We start from the raw sequence: 20586 nt of genomic DNA on the forward strand, positions 1-20586 counted from the left end.
GTCATAAATTCTGTTGTGATGTTAGTGCAGAGCCTATTGTACTGACATCTTTATTGCCATCAGCAGGAATAATGAGAGACATTAGACTGTGGAGTTTGAAATTGACCTATCTTAACGTTTGCAAAAAGGTGGAGAACTTCAAACTTCAGTTCCTGAACACGTCAAGCTCAGTCTTCATACACAAAATGGACAATGTGAAAGCATTAATTGTTACTCTCTGGCTCATGAATCCAATAAGGGTTTCTGTCATCATAATAGATGCTATTATCTGAAAAACTTAACATCACTGAAACTAAATTTCTTATTTTTTGTAATTTTCTTCTGCTGCATGATAATAAACCATCAGATCACTTTAACTGAACGTCAACATTAAGGCAGTGTTAGTACGAAAGAACTTGTAAACCTGGTGATCTGGAGAGTCTGCCATTTTTTTTCTGATGTGGTTGAATACATCATCTCTCCCAACTGTGCTGATCACGTTTTAGATTTAGGCCTCATTTACGTAGTACATAAGCATGCAGAAAATATACCAAAGGTCAAATGAACACATCAAGAGTAAAATAGAAGAAATCCCCCAAATCATTATTTTATTCATTTTACTTGTCTTTTTTTGAATCTAATTAGAGTGCTAGCTAAGCCACCAAATAACTTTTTCTCAGAAGTACTTTAAAACAGAAACACACCCAGTATACAATAGCTAACCCAATTACTTTCATTCATTGGCTATTTGTAAACTATTCACAGATTTCCATTTCAAGAGTATATTTCCTAGTGTTTCTGGGCAGTTCTTTGGGAGATCTTTCAAAATGAGCATGTTGTTTCAGAGCATTTATAACTACCATCTTATAGAAAATGAAATCTGCTCAAGATTTTAGCCATCCTTATTATTAACAAACACAGTACTGATGTTAAATCAATTGTGGTTCCTTTTTAAAAGCTGCCCTACATTTTCCTTGTATATGTTTTTTTAACAATTTTCTGTCCATCTCTTGATATCATTTGTTGGTGACAAGAAGGTTAATAAAAATTTCTACATTTAAGCAAACAAATTAAAATATTTAGTAATTACCAGAGATTCCAACATTTTTGCCAACTGGAAAAAGAGAGAAGCCAGGGGAAAGAATATTTTAAGAGCAAATCCTTAGGCAACTGGTGACAAAATCCTTGTCCTTGAAGCTTATATAAATAACTTTCCAGTGTTTTTTTAACCTTTTCTCTCCCCTCCCCTGTCCCCTCAGCAATGAGGCATGTCACTCCACTTGTTCACATCCATCTTTTTTTATTGATGTCCACTTTGGTGTCTGTACAGGTCATCAATTTTGCTGCCTCTTAGGCAGCCAGTGGGAATGTACAAGTTAAGTCACTGGACTTTGTGTGTCAGGCTCGGGGAGGAGGGAAAGGGAGGAAGTGTCAGCTTTCTTTAGCACTAACAGTCCCAATCAGATACTGGCACTGGGCCTCATAAATCTTGTGGATGACCCAGGTGAACCCTGAGGCTCAGCGCTCACTGAAAACTGATCAGGCCTCTGCTTAGTTTAACAGGTCGTTCTCAGTGACAAGTGAAGGGTTCAACAAATGCACAAAACAGATATATATTAGTTGAAAAACTAATGGCTTTTAAAAGAATGTTTGACAATTGTTTAAGGCTGTCTGTAGATCCATTATACTGATAAACGACCAACATGGTGTATACTAAAGTGGAGCCGGTTAGGAGGATATCAACTTAAAGTTCGGGTTTTCTTTCTCTCTTCTTTTTTCTTTTATTTCTCTTTTGGTCATCTGGGTGTGAACTCCAGGAGCAACACATCCAGGAAATGTAGGAAAATACCTGTGCTGCATAGATCTAACCTTGCAGTCCAAGTGGAATTAAAAAGATTCTGAGACTGCCCTCAGTGACCTGCAATTGACCGCTTGAACTTCGAAGTTAGGGTCAGTTGGGGCCCAGAATAAGAGGTCAAAAGCTGGTCAGCTTTCCCTAGCCCTAACATGCTGAATAGGAAGACTTTATTGCTGTGATTTATGCAATTTGCCGAGACAGGTTAAGGAGACCTTAAAACACACCACAGGGCTCACTTGTACAGGGACACCCTCTTCTTGAAAAATAAATTTTGATTGTCCAGCTGAAATCTCTTGGGGATACGCCTTGAAGTATTTTACCCTCTGTGTCTACAGATTCATTCCCACACTCGACCCCTGAATGTGACAGGGTTAGTGTTTCCAGATTTATTTAAACAATACAAATGCACCAAATGAAGCACTTTCAAACCTGATTAATTGCAAAGGCAGAATAACTATTGGTAATGAATTATTTGGGGGAGCAGTAAACTCCTTTAAAAGTTAACTCTTAAATCAGTTGCTTCAGAGGTCCAAACATTAATAATAAAATCTTATTACACATACTTAATATTTAATACTACAATACTTAAACCATTCCAAATGAAAAATTTCAAGATTCAGGTTTGTCTTCAAAATTTGGTTCTTGTGAACTATTATAATTGATACATTCTCAAGCTTTTTTTGGTATAATAGAGATACAAATTTTTCTGTTTTTATTGAGAATAAATTTTAGGACCCTTAAAAATAAGTTTCTTTTCCTAGTCTGTGCCTACTGGAGTCAGAAACAGATCATGATTTCCACTTTTATAGCAATTTGCAAGATGTGGTTTCCATTCTTTGTTTAGCTTCCCCATTTATAGCAAACCAACAATGATGATCTGGTTTTTGTGATACAAGTCGTGGTATAGCCATGAATGTCAGTTTTACTCAGGCTGAAAGCAAAAAAAATTGAACCCAGGTCTTTTACGAATGAAAAGCTACTTGGTGCTATAAACCTTTAAGCCACCTCTCTGCCTTTTTACAGGGCATTTAGTGCTTCTGGGTGCATGTGCCTCCATAACTCAAATTGGCTCTGATCTAATAAATGCAATTCACAAGGTATTAGTCTATAATGTGGTCTAATTTCGTTTGGTAAATGAGAGAAAAAGGTAAAACTGTGAAAGATATTCACTTTGAAATATGGCTAGTCTGTAACATTCAGCAGCAAATTTCCATAAAGGTTTTAAAGATACAATTTAAAAAGGAAATATGCGTGCCCCAAATATGTGTTTGCATGCTGGATTGGATGACTCACTAGACACTCTATCAGTTTGTTGGGTAAATAATAACCAATCAAGTTTGGTTGGATTTGAATCAATTTGTATAAGAAGTTTATGACAGGACAAGCTTAAAGGTTATAAATTAACAAATGTGTGGAAAAAATGTTCTGCACAAATATAATTTACCTGATTAACCTCAAGACCTCTCTGTTTTGTCAGGGTCACAATGATTTTTTCTTTCCCCCTCTTAACACTGCCCAACGATGTATTTTCTTGGATACAGGGCCTAGCAGTAAAAGGCACATCTCTAATGTGCCTTGAAAAACTTCCTACAAATGTTCTTTGAAAACTACACAATATTCTCTTTTGGGGGGATGGAGGGGTGGAGGGATGGAAAAGACCCACTATCTTGCATCTTTTTACTATAATTCTTTGCCTATGGTGGTGGAAAGCCTACCTGTCATCTAGGTTAGGGATATGAGTGAAGTCTGTTAAGGATCGCTCAAGATAAATTAAGGAAGGGACAAGAAGCTTCAAGCAGGGACTCTCCCTTCTGATCGAACTCAAAACCTTTGTCTTCTCAGCAGCACAATTGTCTTTTACCAGTGGGTTCCCGCACTTTAGTGTGGCTAAAATGTTGTTTTCCTGCTGCATTTAATCTGTTGTAAAAAGGGTATCTTCATTCTTGAACAATAAAAATTAAAGCTAATGTTCCCAGTTCACTGTAAATAGCTTTTTGAAAACTTAGTTAATTAAATCTTCCATTATGAAGTATTTTCTATTACTAGAAGAAATTAAAAGTAGATAAGAGCGCAGGACAGCCATTATTGAGGTTACTGAAGATCCAAAGAGATGTTGCATTGTGAGAATGATTCCAGAGAAAGTCTGTGATTAAGCAAATCTCTAAAGAAATGTAAGTTTGCCATACCAAAAATCACTATTGATCGATTGGTATTTTTGAAAGCTCTTGCATCAATCAATGAGTAGTTTTATCTTTTGCCCTTGGTACTAACTGTTGATTGATTCATGGATGACTTTGTTAAAAAATAAGCAGATTAATATTGAAAACTTGGTAGTAAGTAATAAATTATTACTTATTAATCTAGTTTGGTATATAGTACAGCCCTCTTTGGGCAGTTCAATCACCCTCATTCTACATGGACTAAACCTACTCGACTTTTTGTGTTATTCCTTTAATTCATGCCAACTCAGTCTGCGGGATTTCCTTATTACTTTTGCTCAAAATGTATATTGGTGAGTCTTTGAGAAAATGAATGCTTTCCATTGCTTTACTTGGGGTTTGTCTCTCTTTGGGCTAAAAATTAAAATAGAAAAATATGATCTTGATTTCTTATTATCACCAACAGTTTTTGCAATTTCAAGCATGTCAATTTTAGGTATTGTGGCAAAATGCTACCTCAAACAACATAGAAGTTCTGTTTTTTCCAGAGAGCAAGATAACCTTACGGAGAGAAAATGGTTGTCATCTTAGTCTGCCATGAAGCACTACTGACAATAATTGGCGATTGTGTTCCAGACCTGAGACACAGCAAGCTGCTCACGCCTATGCTTGGCAATTGGCTTTATTCAACAGTTTCAGGTCACCAACAGGGTCTGGGAGGATTGCCTCTATGGATGCCTTAGGAATAATTTTACCCTCTGTGTATTTCTCAGCTCTGCTGTTCTAGCATCTCATATTTAACTTATCTCAGGGAGTCTTTGTCTAACAAAGAAAAAAGTGTTTAAATTAATAGGAGGTTAATTTTCCTTGAAAACCAATTTAATAATTACAATAGAAATATTTCTATTAACATACTCAGTTCAACATTTTGAAGGCCTATAATCACAAAGAGGATAACTTCATTCTTTCTTTATGCAACCCAGATAATATATTGATATACCTTTCATCATTTTGTTTCAGTGAAAATAAGAACCAATATATTAATAGTAAGGCTTCCCTGTGAATATTCTACTCAGTGTTTTTATCTAAATTCACTCTTATAAACCTCATAATAATACTATTATCTCCATTGAACAGATGAGGAAACTAAGGTGCAGAGACCGTAAAACTCAAGGACAGTGGTAATGGTGTTGAGATCCTGTGCTCATGAACATGCTATACCATATCAACTAATTAATGTAATTGATTAAACTGGGGCAACTCCAGGCAAAATTATGCAGTAGAAAACTACTTGACATTTTTAGTGTCCTCTTCTGGTACTCTCTTATATTCAGGAGCAGTCTTTTCCCCATCCATTTATGTGTCTTCCATTTATACTTTATCTGCAAGAAAGAATGTAGTATTCATCTTTTACATATTGACTAAATCCATTCACACTAATATGATACCTTTTTCTAAGTAATTTACATTTGTGTATTCATTCCTTTCACATATAGCTATTGAGGCTTTATTTTGTTCCAGAAACTACCCTCCCTTTTTTTTTCTGTTCTGTCCTTCCTTCCTTCCTTCTTTCCTTTCTTCTCTCCTTGTCTCCCTTCCACTTTCCTTAGCTCCCTTTCTTCTTTCCTAAAAATGTCTGTGCCTCAGCAAACAGATGAAGGAGATGGGAGGTCTTTTTGTGGCTTTTGAAATTTTGCTAAGCCACACACTGGCCTCAAAATGAACCTTCTCTAACTATTTTGGAGAGAGGGAAGCCTAAAGGGTCAGCACATCACTCACTCCTCCAGGACCAGAGAGTCCTAGTCCCTGGGAGAAGCTTAAAACAATGCATGGAGACCTATCTGAAGCCTTTACTAACTCCTCTGGATTTTAGAGGCTCAGATTCATAGATGTAGGCAGGCAAGCAAGCATTTCATTCAAAGTGCACAAAGTACAATGATCTCTAGTCATAAGCTGGTAGAGCATGCACCCTAACATTTTAAGGGGAAAGACAACAGTGGTTCTTTTGGTTGATGTGATAGGGTATTTGAGTTTTGGCTTTAGCTTTGCCTTTTATATGCAAGGTTGCAAATTAAAAATTAATTGAAACTATAATATTTTACCAAAAATTTTATGGCAACTATTCAGAACATGAATGAATTCATTTAAAATAATTACATGTTTGCAACAAGATTTGTGTTTTTAATGAATGTAGTCTAAACCATGGGTTTAATGAAGAATCAAGTCAGTTAAACTTCATGCTTTTTCTAGCCCTGTTGTAAATGTTTTTTATAGTTCTAATGCTTAAGGGACTTTTGTCAAACTTTTTGGTGACAACTAGATAAAAAAGAAAACCAGTTATTTGGCTCTATTTCTCTCCAGAGCTGGCAGTGAACAAGCATTGCAGAATGCAATTGGCAGAGCCAAATACACACAAAGACAATGTAATAACATTTCAAATGAACAATTCCATAGGGTTCTTTGTTGAAAGTGTTATCTTGTCTCCTTTTAGTGATTTAGTGTTTTTTTTTTTCTAGATTCCATTCCAGAGCTTACAAAAAATCAGACCTATAAATAAGAAGACAAAAACACAATGTTTTATACATATCTTAACCACCAGAATACATCCAGGGAAAAGGCTAAAATAATAAAAAAAATTAAAATTGAAATTTGTTGAAATGCTACTTTTTGTGACTTTTCAGTGTTTAACCTATGTTTTTATACCCACATTTATTCCGGAAATGTTTTAAGTTTCCTCAATAGCAAAAAGCAAAAGCAGCATAATATCATAAATTTAAAAGTTGCCACGAAAAAGGAATAACAAAATTGAACATGAAATAGAATAAAAATGACTAAAGAAGATGAGTACGTGAAAAGATGCACAACAACCTTTAGGGAAATTTAAGTTAAAAGTTTTGGAGAAATTTAAATTAAGACCTCAGCGAGATGCTACTGCACACCTATTAGGATGACTTAAATTAAAATACTGACAATACTGAGTGCTGGCCAGAATGTGGAGCAAATGGGATTCTTGCACATTGCTGGTAAGAATACAAATGGTACATCCACTCTGGAAAACAGTTTGACAATTTCTTATAAAGTCAAACATATATCTACCATTTGAGTTAGGAATACCACTCCTGATGCTTACTCTATGCAAATGAAATTTTATGTTGACACAATGCCTGTATATGAGTGTTTATAGCAGTTCTATCCCTTACTGCCCAAACTAAAAATAATCCAATGCCTTCCAATGAGTGAATGGATAAACAAACTGTAATGCACTCATACCACGGAACACTAAAAGGGAATAGGCTACTGATACATGCAATAATTTGGATGAATCTAAAAAAATGACATGCTGAGTAAAAGAGGTCAGTCTTTAAAGGGTACATACTGTATGCATCAATTTTTATGGCATTCTTGAAAAAACAAACTACAGTGATGGAGAATAGCAGAGGTTGCCGGAGTTGCAGTGGAGAAAGAGTGTAACTAGAAAGGATAGAATGAAGAGGCTTTTGGTAATGACAAAACTCTTGTATCCTGATTGTGATGGTGGTCACACAAATTGATATATGTGTTAAGACACATTAAATTGCATACCAAATTAAAAAAATAAAATAACTAAAGATGTAGGTTTTTAATCCGGCTCTAGGTTTTCTAACGGGTAAAAGGGAATTTGTTGAGTTATGCAATTTACAAGACACATAATGGAGAAGAAAACATTAGATGCACTGAGGAATTCAACTACTATGTATGTTGATAAAAGATGTAACTTTGCAAAGAAAACAATGCATGATGCAAAGGATAAAGTCCTGTGTGAATAATAATAAGTATCACCAAAATGTTTCTTTTTGGGTCCCTCAATGTAGGCAGATGGCATCATAACAAAACACAGTAAAGTTAATTTGAGGTGTATCAACTCTACGTACTCTACAAAAAGATTTTTTTTTAATTTTGCCCATTCCAGAGCATATACTCCAGAACATACTTTCTAAAAATATATGTTTATTATATATCATTTAATATAAATTTTATATATTAGTTTACCTCCCAAATTATATATAAGGACTACTTTTAATAATTATAAGCATAAAACGATGTTAAGGAAGAAGATGCAAAGTGTGAGCATTAACTCACAAAGATAAAATTAGTTTTGTGGCATCTGTAACATCTCATTGCAATCATACTTTGTGTGTGGGAGTAAAATATCACTTTTCAACAGTATTTTAATGTCATAAGGTTTAAATAAGAGTGTGATGTTATACACATATAAGTGATACATAGTCAATCAAAGTTAATAATTTAAATTCCCTATTCAGTAACTTCTGTTTAAAAAAACTTAATTTACAAGTTTAGTCCTGGAAAAACACAACAATAAAATATAATATATTTTACACATTAAATGCTTTTCCTCGTGTTTTGGTTATATGGGACAGAAGAGAAAACCTGTCTGGTTAATATTTGACATTAACTAAGTCATGAATGTCATTTACTGCCATAAATGTGTGTGTATATTTGTTTGTTGGCATGCCTGGGAAAATTCAGCATAGTATTTCACTAACATTATTAGAAGCAGCATTGCTCTAGACTAAATCATTCCTAATCTCTTGGAATTATCAAAGAGATAATGGGAAACTCAGAAGAGGTACGTTATACTACAATAGCAAAGCTTTGTATTGTTGAATGCTTCAGTATAGATCACTGCTATTTTACCTATTACATTTGAAATTTTGTAACCTTCCTTACAAAATCCTTACATATCTCAAAGATGAGCTTTCTCCAACTCTGCTGAATCTTTTCTAGGCAGCAATTTACCAACTCAGGTCATTCTGATTCTAATGGGTTGGGAGTTCTGCCTACCCAATGCCATTTTGTTTAAGGTTTATTGCTAATTATGGTATTCCTTAAAAAAAAAAAAACAAAACTTAAATTTCATCACTTTTTTGGGGGAGTCTAACCATACGCCCTATTTGCCAATATGCCCTAAATATATCATAACTTTTTTGTCCTTTTAAAAAAGTTTTTAATTTTTAATTTTTGTGAGTACACAGAAGGTGTATATATTTATAGAGCACATGAGATGTTTTGATACAGGAATTCAATGTGAAATAATCACATCATGGAGAATGGGGTATCCAGGCTCTCAAGCATTTATTCTTTGTGTTACAAACAGTCTGATTATACTCTTTCAATTATTTTTAAAAGTAAAATTAAGTTATTATTGATTATATTTTCCCTGTTGTGCTATCAAATAGTAGGTTTATTCATTCTTTCTAATTACATTTTTCGTACCCATTAATCATCCCCACCTTCCCCTCAACTGAGCCCCCATTACCCTTCCCAGCCTCTGGTAACCATCTTACTCTCTGTGTCCACGAGTTCAATTGTTTTGATTTTTAGATCTCACAAATAAATAAGAACATGCTATGTTCGTCTTTCTGTGCCTGGCTTATTTCATTTAACATAATGAACTCCAGTTCCATCCATGTTGTTGCAAATGACAGGATCTCATTCTTTTTATGGCTGAATAGTATTCCATTGTGTATACATACCACATTTTCTTTATCCATTCATCTGTTTATGAGCGCTGAGGTTGCTTCCAAACCTTAACTATTGTGAACAGTGCTACAACAAACGTAGGAATGCAGATAACTCTTTATTATACTGCTTTCCTTTTTTTGGGGTATATACTCAGCAGTGGAATTGCTGGATCGTATGGTAATTCTGTTTTTAGTTTTTCAAGAAACCTCCAAAGTGTTCTCCATAGTAGTTGAACTAATTTACATTTCCACTAACAATGTATGAGGGTTCTCTTTCCTCTACATCCTTGCCAGCATTCTTTGTTGCCTGTCTTTTGGATATACACCATTTTAACTGAGGTGATATTATATCTCATTATAGCATTGATTTGCATTTCTCAGATGATCAATGATGTTGAGTGCCTTTTCATATGTATGTTTTTCATTTGTATGTCTTATTTTGAAAAATGTCTATTCACATCTTTTGCCCATTTTTAATCAGATTATTAGATTTTTTTCCCCATAGAGTTATTTGAGCTCCTTATATATTCTGGTTATTAATCCCTTGTCAGAAGGGGAGTTTGTAAATATTTTCTCCCATTCCATGGGTTGTCTCTTTGTTGATTGTTTCCTTTGCTGTGCAGAAGGTTTTTCTTGATGTGGTCCCATTTGTCCATTTTTGCTTTGGCTGCCTGTGCTTGTGGGGTATTGCTCAATAAGTTTTTGCCCAGACCAATATCCTAGAGAGTTTCATCAATGTTTTCTTGTAGTAATTTCATGGTTTGAGGTCTTAGAGTTAGTCTTTAATCTATTTCGATTTGATATTCTTTGTATGGTGAGAGATAGGGGTCTAGTTTCACTCTTCTGCATATGCATATTCAGTTTTCATAGCACCATTTATTGAAGAGACTGTCTTTTTTCCAGACTGTGCTCTTTTTGTCTTATTGACATCTTTTTATAGTCAGCAAATTCTTTCCCAAGAGGAAATTGGACACAACTCTTTCAGTTTATATGTGTACCTTTTGATATTCTGAAGAAATCATGTCGCCTTGAGGCCTAATGTCAAGTTACTTATATAAAGAATAATTTTGTGCTCCAGTGTGGGTCAGTATGAAATAAAACGATGGCTGTTTCATATTTCATGACAATGACAATTCAAGATGAATGGCAATCTAGTTGTCAAACTCAATGAACACAATGAACATATTCCCCAAAATATATCAAGCATGTGATAACTAAGCCAGGAATACAATGTTTGTAAATTGTGTCAAGGAGACACATCTTATTGATTACATTTTATCTTACTTTACACCAGTTTAAAAGCCTTTAGGTTTTCTTTATTGCCCTAAGGAGAAAACTCTAAATTCTTAGGATGGCATAAAGTTCCCTCTAGTATTTGTGTCCTAGTTATTTTTATAGTCCAACATCTTACTTGCCTATACATACCCCATGATATAGTTGTCTACACTATGTGAAGTGGCTGTTTGTGTGTGTAGTTCTATCAGCCTGAAACATTTCTCCTCCCTGTGTGGTGGGTAAACTCTTCAAAGTCCATCAGGACTGGTCACTTAGGTCATTTCTATGAAGACTTCTTGTTCTAAAGTAGACTTAGGTCCACAGGATGCTGTGTCCAACCCTAAAGAGAAGCTGTAACATTGTTTTCAATCATTCATTTATTTGCCAGTTGCCTCCATCTTACTGAATTTTTGGAGAAAACTTTTGTATCATCTGACCTTATAAGACTGGTATATAGTTGATTTTCAATAAATACTTGTTGACTGAACTAAATGTGTGTGGCAGTGGTAATGGTGGGAGGGGATTGCATTCAAGGCTGGGAAGAGGAAAGGTACACACAAAACAGCTTTCCCTCTGAGGACTAATTTGAGAAAACTCAATACACAACTGTGAGAAAGATATTGCAGACAAGACTATTGACTGGGATTTATGAACTGTGCCCAGAGAACAGCAGGATTTTTAAGGCTCTATGGACATAAGTGTTCCATAATGTTTTAGAAGTGAAAACAAAAGAATTGGGAATTACTAAGATGTCCACACCTTTCAGTGTGAGTCTTAAATTAATTTACCCATTACACTTTTTAAAAAACCCAATTTAAACTGAAAAACTGCTATAAAATTTCTCTGTGACCTTGGGAAAGTCATTTAACAAGACCAGGCCTCAAAATGCTTATCAAAGAAATGAAAAGGATTTAGTATTCACACCAAAACAATATTTTGTTCTTCAGTGACATCTTAATAGATTAACAGAAGCCATATTTTACAGGATTAACACATAGAATCTGACTTCTTTCCCTGACTTTATTGATGGGTTGCTCAATAATCTCCCTACCCAACTTGTTTTCTCTCATCAGCTTGCTACAATATTTAAAATTCCCACCAGGACCTTCTTGAGTTCAGGATTATCTCTAGAATGCCTTCTTTAAAATGCAAACAAATTATCTAGAGGATAGATACATAAACTCATTAATACATATTCAATATGGATTAGTGATCTTTAAAACTTAAATCTGATCGGGTCACTACCTGACTTAAAATCTTTCAACAGCTTCCCAGTGGGCTTAGAATAAAGACAAACTGCTTAATGCGGGCTCTGAGCCCCAGCACATTCAATTCCATCTCCCTGCTCACCTCTCCAGCCTCATCCCCACTGTTCTCCTCCTGCTCTGTGAGCTCCAGCCACTCTGCCTTCTTTCAATCTCCTGCAGTCACCCTGCTTCCACCTGCTGCAGGAATCTTATATTTGCCCTTCCCCTGAAATACTTTTCTGTAGTTTACCTACTTAGTGCCTATAAATCTTTCATTTCTCACTTAATTGCTGCCTTTTCAGGGCAGTGTTCCCTGACCTAATTTATGATGTCAAGTTCTTCTAAACTGGACTCCCCTAGCACCATGCACCTCCGTTTCCTTGTCTTCAGAGTCCTCCTTCCATAATTATCAGATTGCTGGCTGCCTTCCTCACTAGATTGTAAACTCCTTGAAGACAGGAATTACATCTGTTCCTTACTGCCTATCATGATGCTTATGCCCTTCATAAATATTTGTTGAATGAATGAATACAGGATTAAATGAATGAATATATAAATATATCATTCAGATTAGTCAGCTCTGAGATTTAAAGCATGGAACTTTGTGGAATAAGATTTAAGACAAATCAAAAGCCAGTCTTCCCAGTGAAAGATCCAGATTCCCCACTTGTCCTTTAGGGTGTTTCTCCTCTTCCCTCTTCTCCTTCTTCTTCACTTCCTTTCAGCCAGGCTGACGTCCTTGTGGTTCCTGGAACACACCAAGCATTCCCTGATCTTAGGGTCTTGGGGCATAGGTCATTTCCTCGTAGGAACTCTCCTCCAGGAGTCTGCATGGCTAACTTCTTTACTCAGAAGCCATGTTCTCAGTGAAGCCTATCTTGACCATCCTGTTTGAAAGTACAATCCTTTCTCTACTTGCCACCCCTTGCCAATAACTCACCTTCTTTACCATGCTTTATTTTTTTCCCTCATAGCCGTATTATCTTCTAACATCTCATACAATTTACTTGTTTATTATATTTATTTACTGTTTCCCATCTTAGAATGTAAGCTTCTGGAGGCCAGGGATCTCTGTTTAGTTCATTGATATACCCACAAACCTGACTGGAACAATACCTAACCACATAGAGTGGGTGTTCAACAAATATTTGTTGAATGAATGAAGGGAAGGCCATGGGCAGGAACCTCATCCAGATGAAGTGTACAGTGAAAAATACCAGGCAATAAGCAGCCCCAGTGGAGAGCAGCAGGAAGGAGGCAGGGTTTTACAAACAGTCATCTGCTTCTCCATTTTGCATTAGGCTCAACCCTACTTTTTATTTAATGAACATAGTGAAAGATTCTAATCTACTCCAAAATAATTTATATAATAGATAGGCTTATGGGCATGACCATGCTTCTGACAAATGAGAGATTTCTGCCTTTGAGTTCTGCTGTGTAAACATGACAGATGGTTATATAAACATAGTACTTAAGAACTGTATTTGGCAAAGGAGCAAGAAATATTCTTACAATGACATTCTGCACTTTTCTTTACAAGAACCAGAAAATTGTATAAAGACATGAAGTTCCTTTCCCTTAAATCTGTAAAAAGTGTCTATTACCGTGTTCACCCAAGTCAACCATATTTCCAAACTGTTCAAACTGTATTGCTCTTTCTGTAACTGGACAACAAAGGCTAATTTAATATTTAGAAAAATGTATTTAAGCTTTGATCTTTAATGTTGACTAATTATTTGATATTTCTTTAACTCCTGAAAATCTCAAGACTCATGAAGTACAACAAAGGAAGAAGAAAAATGCAAGTATCTTAAAAACAGTTTTTATTAATATTAATATATTGAAGTGGGAGATTTGCTGAAATTTTCTATTCAGTGGACAATTTTAACTGAGTTAGGTTTAAAACTTAATTATATCAGACTTAGAGGATGTTATCTAATTTTTGAGGTCAACCTTGAGATCATAAGGAAGATAATACAGACTTTATTCTCAAATACAGCTCCCAGGAATGTATCTAGCTTACGAATAAACAGATTAAGAAGGATCTTTTGTTTCTTCTGTTACTCTTGCTCTTTGAGTCAAGATTCAAAGATCATGATTTCTCTGCTTACACTTCCTCTAAGTTGCTTTTCTCCCAAAGGATGGTTTTATATGGTGGTACCCCTCCTACCCCTACCCACCCCCGAACCACCTCCAGTCCCTCATCTGTCTCCAGCCTTCAGTCTTTTCAAGAGAATAAAAGGAAAAGAGAGCTAATCACACACAGTCCACACTCTGGCCTTCTTAATGAAATGATTTAGGTTACTGAAGTTCTCTCTATTAATGTTGTAGTTGTAAAAACTATGCGTATTTCATTAAAATTTCTTACGACTTTTGTTACATTGGCATCGATATCTCATATTTTATAGGAATATTTCTAATTGATATCCGTGATCTAGATATCAAGTACCTGGACAATGACATGTGTTCTGTAATAATGGCTATTTAAAGCAATAACTCAGAAAAGGACCAAACCAAACCAAACCAAACTGTGGGTAGGTGAGATCATGAGCTATTTGGCTTGAATCTGAGAGTCACAAACCTTGTTATTTAAAAACTGGAAAAACTGGGAAAGCTTCGTTGTCTCCATGAATTTTAAAGAGTGCACAAGCTTAACCCACTGAACACAACTCTGAAATGTTTCTAATTCCCTTATTATCAAGGAAGGTAGACCAGAGAGTGCGGAGAGAATTTTACCTTAGGGAAATGTACCGCTGCGCATTCTCAGTAACTGTATAGTCCATTTCTGCCTGTATGCTTGAAAATTAACAGCATGTTAACAGGACTATTGCCTACACTTGTGACACTGTCTGCATAGGATTAGGCCATTAAATATTGATGGAGATAATTGTTCCTGCACTTGAACATCAGAAAGATGGAACTAAAAGTAGTTTAACTAGCATTTGCCTTTATGCTTGGTAAACAGAGGGCTGGATTTCAAAGTACAGAAGGATAAGTATTGCCATGTACTCAGCTCCATAGCCAAAGCATCATTGATCAGAAAGTGTGGTTTGTAAAAATGTTATAGTAAAAGTTAAATGAAACAATTCAGCTGAGCCTTGTTGAAATTTACTGGAATAGAATGCGATATAACTGTGCATTTAGAACATGCAAGCATGATTTCTTGCCATTTGTTGAATTATTTTTTATTTTAAAACGAAATTCACATGTGCTATGGGAAGAACTGCTGTTGTAGTTAGTGTATTTTATAATCTGGAAGATTTCTTATACTTTTATCAGATAATGCCTTAGGCAGGCCAACTGATTGAATAAAAGTCTCTAAGGCTTACTCTATTTTATTGCTGTGCCTTGAAATTGTTTGTCTTCCAAACTAGGTTTTTTCTTGAAAGATTGTGTCCTGTTCATCACCTTAACCTCAGTGCCTAGCACAGTGCTTAACACATCCTAGATAATCAATAAATATATGTCGAATGAATGTTTGTAATATCATCCATAACCTTGATATTGCTACACAGTCTTAGATATATCTCATCTGATGGAACTGAGTTTCACCAGATTTGAATGATGACACTGGCGTTTACATTATTGGTAAAAACAGGGATGTTGGCGACCAGCAGACTTGTTTTTGGATCTAGGCTCTATTATTTACTAACATGTGATTTGGAGCAGATTATTTACAATTTTTAACTCTTACTTTTTTTATTAGTAAAACGGGGATAATATTCCCTATCTCATAAAGCTGTTTTGATAATTAAGTAATGTATTTAGAAGATCTATCCATAGTGCCCAGAACACCACAGCTTCTCAATGGCAAAAATTACTTTTAAAAATTGCATTCAAAAAGAATTTGAGCGATTTCAAGGATCTATCCAATGGGTCTGTCTTTTATCCAGAATGTGGTAAACAAGGAGAAAGAAAATAATGCAAGTGTCCTGAAAGCAAAATACTAGGGGATTATTTGTTTAATTAAAATGACTTTCAGTCTTATTTAAGTTTATCTTTATTTATTTATATATCTTTAATAGTCTAAGCCTGTGTGGCATGAATCACTTGCTGGGCAAACTAAACATACCTAAAATTAAATCAAAATGTATCTCTAGATTTGGTTATAACCACTGTTATTATGGGCTTAATTTTATGCTTTTCCCTAACCCCCAAATTCATATGTTGAAGCCCAGTATCTAAGAAAATGACTGATTTGGATCCAGAGTTTGTAAAGAGGTTATTAAATTAAAATAAGGCTGCTAAGTGGGTCTTTATTCAATCTGATTTGTGTCCTCATAACAGCAGATTAGGACTTTCAGAAGAGACACAAGAGGCATGGCCACACAGAGATAAAGATCATGTGGGGACTAAGTGAAAAGGCAGCCATCATAAGCCACAGAGAGAGGACTCAGAAGAAACCAACTCTGCTGACACCTTCATCTTGAAAGTCTAGCCTCTAGAACTGTGAAAAAATAAATACCTGCTGGTAAAATACCTGGACTGTGGTATTTTGTTAGGACAGCCCTAGCTAACTAACACAATTTTATACACTAAATAAAGTCCAATTCAATTTTAATTTTGTAGAAATGGAAATAAATAATTTAAAGATTTACTTAGTAAATTACTTCAGATTGGGATCAAATATATACATGATATATGAAAATGTAAGAAATGGATATTTAAATAAGTATACCAGTACATAAAAATTCTAGTGCCTGTTTTTGTTCTTTTTTTTTTGAAAGCCACTTATCCCAACAATAAAACTGATGCTCAAAATATTTTGGGACCTATCTTTATACTCTGTAATTATGCACTCAAGAAAATAAGTTTGACTATATTACGGTCACTCCATTTTTGTTTATTTGTTTATGTTATTCAGCTTATCATTTAAACATTTTTTCACTGCAATCATTACAAGTTTTGTTGTTTCTTAGCATTGAATCTACTCTCAACGGATGATGACTTTTCACCATGAACTTTGAAAACCGTTCCAAAGAAAACTTCAAAAAGGTTTTGAGTGCTTAGGATCAATGTCGATCCAGTGGGTACCTTGATGTTTTACCTCCTACAGTCTGAAGCTCTTGTACCCATTGGCATAATCTCCTACATAGGTGTCCCTGGTGCTATTCTATTTCCTTTGGTAGCCTGCTGGGTGCATCTCCCTGATGCTGTGTTTCCCAGGGTTCACAGATTTATGGTGTCATTTGATTTTTGCTTTTCAAATATCTTGAAATATTTCTTTTGGCTGACCTTGTTTAGGTGTGCTTCATTTTAGCTGTCTGTCAACTAACTTCCCTGTGCAGGCTGTTTCTAAGCCTCCTTATGCCCATCCTTTGCTTTGGTTGTTACATCCTGCTCCCTTTCTCTTCAAATTTTACTTCCTTAGATTCAGTTATGTTACTTAAGCTGGTTAAAATTGCTCTTAGTTTCTGATACTATCAGTGCAGTGGAAGGGAGGCAACAGTGTGAGAGTTAAGTGAGGACCCTAAGGTTGGACTGTCTGAGTTCGAATCTCAGCTTTGCTTGTTGCCACTAACTGTGATTCATTTGACTACTTACCTTTCTGAGGCTCAGCTTCCTTCTTCTTAAAATGGTGTTTTCGGATACCTACATTATTGGTCATTGTGAGATTAAATGAGTTGATAAGTGCAAAGCGCTTAGCAGAGAGCTTGGCACACAGTAGGCCCTCAGGAAATGTTAACTGTTGCAATCATAGAATATCTGTTTCTAGGAAGTAACAATGTGCATGCCTCAGCAATGGCTGACTCCTGTGCAAAAAATGCATGCTGGAAATCCAGTTGCCTCTGAAAAGCTGTGAGTTGTTACTTTATTTCAGAAGCCACATGAAGATGAATTTCATGTCTCCTATCTTTGAGTGAGGCCAAAACCAAAAGCAGCTGGTTTTCACCCAAGAAAGTGACCCTGAAAATTATCATTGCACATTTCTCTCCCACTTTTGTTTCAAATTAGACTCTCAAAGTCTCCACGTGGATAGGAGGCTATTTAATATTTCATTTGATCCCATTTTGATACTAGAAACATGTAGACTTTGGGTGGGAGAAGCAGAAAGTAACCGAATAAATTTCAACAACCTTAATTTGGTTCAGCTCAAAACTACATCTGTAACATTTCCATTGAAGTTCCAACTTCTATCATTCCCAAAGAACAGGACAATGTGAACCCCAAAGGAACAAATTCATTAATACTAACTAGAAGTGCATTTTGGCATCTGTGAGATGAAGAATTACAAATTCAATTCATCTGGGCCATTTTTAAAAGTTCTTCTTACCTGCTGGTCTCAGGAAGGAAGGAGTCATCATTGCATGACATAAGAGAACACAAATACTGCGGTTGAAGCCCGTGGAGGTGCTCAGTGTGTCTGTCTTAACACATATTCATGGTGGGATGAGTCATATGCTCACTCATTTTTAGTTACATTTATTGACCAAGCTAAAAGTGTTACTTAAGACATATTAAAAACAGATGTTAAAGGCTAGACACCATTTTCTTTTAAAATTATTTTTAAAGGAAGGCTTAATGCATATTCATATTCAATTTTGTAATCCCTTTCAACTACACCAAATTTCTAGTGTCCATCCTAGAGAACCTCTGTAGAATTCGAAAAGCGACAGTTTTTACTTTGAACTTTTTTCTATGTAGATAGAGTTTCATTCACAACCAGATAAAGATATCTTTGTATCCTACTTATTGTAATAATAGACCGGATGGATTCTTGGTAAAACCTGAATATTTTTAAATGCTCTATATGTTCTAGCTCTAAATTGCATGTTTTAAGCATATTGCTTTGAAATCCTGAAAAAAATGCATACTGAATTTTGATGTGTTCTAAAACAGTCATGAAAATTAACATCTTCCCTCAGCCCAGGGCCAAACAGATTTTTTTGCAGGGCCAAATTAGAATCTGCCTACAGGCTTCAGATAAAAAAAGGTAGCAAGCAGGCAACTTTTTAAAGTCAGAAAAGGCAAAGTAATCTTACATGGCTATCTTTTTTGGTAATCTAAGTAGCTGGGGAAGGGAAAAATCTTTTAATTTAGCCGTAACCCTCTAGAGTATGTGGATGTTGGTTGATCTTTGCCAGGATTTAAACAGGCATAAGGGTACTGTATATCCTTTAGGCAACTAATGGTTTTAATGGACCTATAAGTTACTGGGAGTAGAACTTACAAGGCATGTTAACTAGGTACTCTTTAAAAAAAATTTAAGATTCACATTTGAGTAGACTTAACTTATTATATGGAACTGGGAGGTCAGAAGCCAGAACCATAGATTACTGATTACAGATCACCATTTCTATCTGCTCTGAAATTCCATAGGTGAAACTAACAGCATGGACTACAACAGAAATTAGATTGAGTGCAATAGCAGAGAAGCAATCCAGATGACACCAGGAAAGGAAAGAGAGCATAGTGCAGTCCAGAAATAGAAGGTCTGGGAATAAGAGCATGTGAGCTTGGAGACTCTGTGATGCAGAAATGTGGATATAGATGCATAGAACCCAGGACCAGTTCGTTCAAGAGACATTTATGGGCACCAACTACACACCCAGAAGTATGCTAGATGTGGAGGGTCAAATACAAATAAGACAGTCTCTGTTCTTAAAGAGCTCAAAGTCTGTTGAAAGGACCATAAGAGGATGAAGGGAAAGCAACCTAGAAGAGCTAATATGAATAAGAATGAGCAAACATTTTTTGAGTGCTTAAGATGGCCCACTCACTATTTTCAGCCTATTAGTCTTTATTTTCAATTGTATAACAACTCAATAAGTTAGGAACATTTTTTATTTTCATCTTGCACTTAAGGGAACTGAGACTAGAAGAAGTTAAGTAACTTACCCAAGGTCACAAAGCTAACAATTGGTGCCACAGCCAAGAAAAGTAAAATAGAATAGGAGCAGAAAGAGAAGTCATTTTTATATATATATTGATCATTGATAGATACATATCATTGTATATGTCTCATTATATACATACTCACTCCTTCCACACATACTGTAAATATGCCTTATATGTTCCTGCTTCTCTAGTTTTTTTGTATGCTATTATCATACTTGAACCATACTTAATACATTTCTTCATTCTTTGTGTCTGTCCACCTGTGAAGATCAGCTTAAATTCTCCTTCATTTATGAGTCCTTCTCTGAAGACTCTTGATGGAAATGCTCTCTCCCCACTCTAAAACTTTATTACCTTTATTTTTGTTTGCTTATTCATGACATGTTATTTTATAGAGTGCACTATCGTTGCTTTTCTTGCGTGTAGCAATTTAGAAAGTATTTCCCCTCAGGTCTACACATATAAGGCATACTGTGTTTCTTGATGTATCAATGAATAGATTGAAGCAAGGAAGCCCCTGTCATTCAGGCACCATTGCTGCCTTATACCAATGTCTGATGTGCCATTGTTTCTAATGGTTTCATTATGATTTACAGTTCTAATCAGGGATTATAAATGAAGTCTACTCGACTGTCTTTTGCTGATAGAAACTCTTCTGGTAGAACTGACTTCCAGCATTCTGTACTGCTGGGTCTTTTGCTGGGTCT

General features: G+C 35.5%; 1 long non-coding RNA gene across 1 annotated transcript in view; it reads left to right on the forward strand.

Moving 5' to 3' along the window:
- LOC105546306 overlaps positions 1 to 16803 on the forward strand; it is a 31771-nt gene extending 14968 nt beyond the window's left edge. Inside the window, exon 2 of the long non-coding RNA XR_001007075.1 lies at positions 16328 to 16803. This is a non-coding gene — a long non-coding RNA (uncharacterized LOC105546306). The remainder of the gene's footprint in view (positions 1 to 16327) is intronic.
- Positions 16804 to 20586: the final 3783 nt, after the last annotated feature.

This window comes from Mandrillus leucophaeus, unplaced genomic scaffold, assembly GCF_000951045.1.
Source record: "Mandrillus leucophaeus isolate KB7577 unplaced genomic scaffold, Mleu.le_1.0 Scaffold353, whole genome shotgun sequence".
Classification (NCBI taxonomy): Eukaryota; Metazoa; Chordata; class Mammalia; order Primates; family Cercopithecidae; genus Mandrillus; species Mandrillus leucophaeus.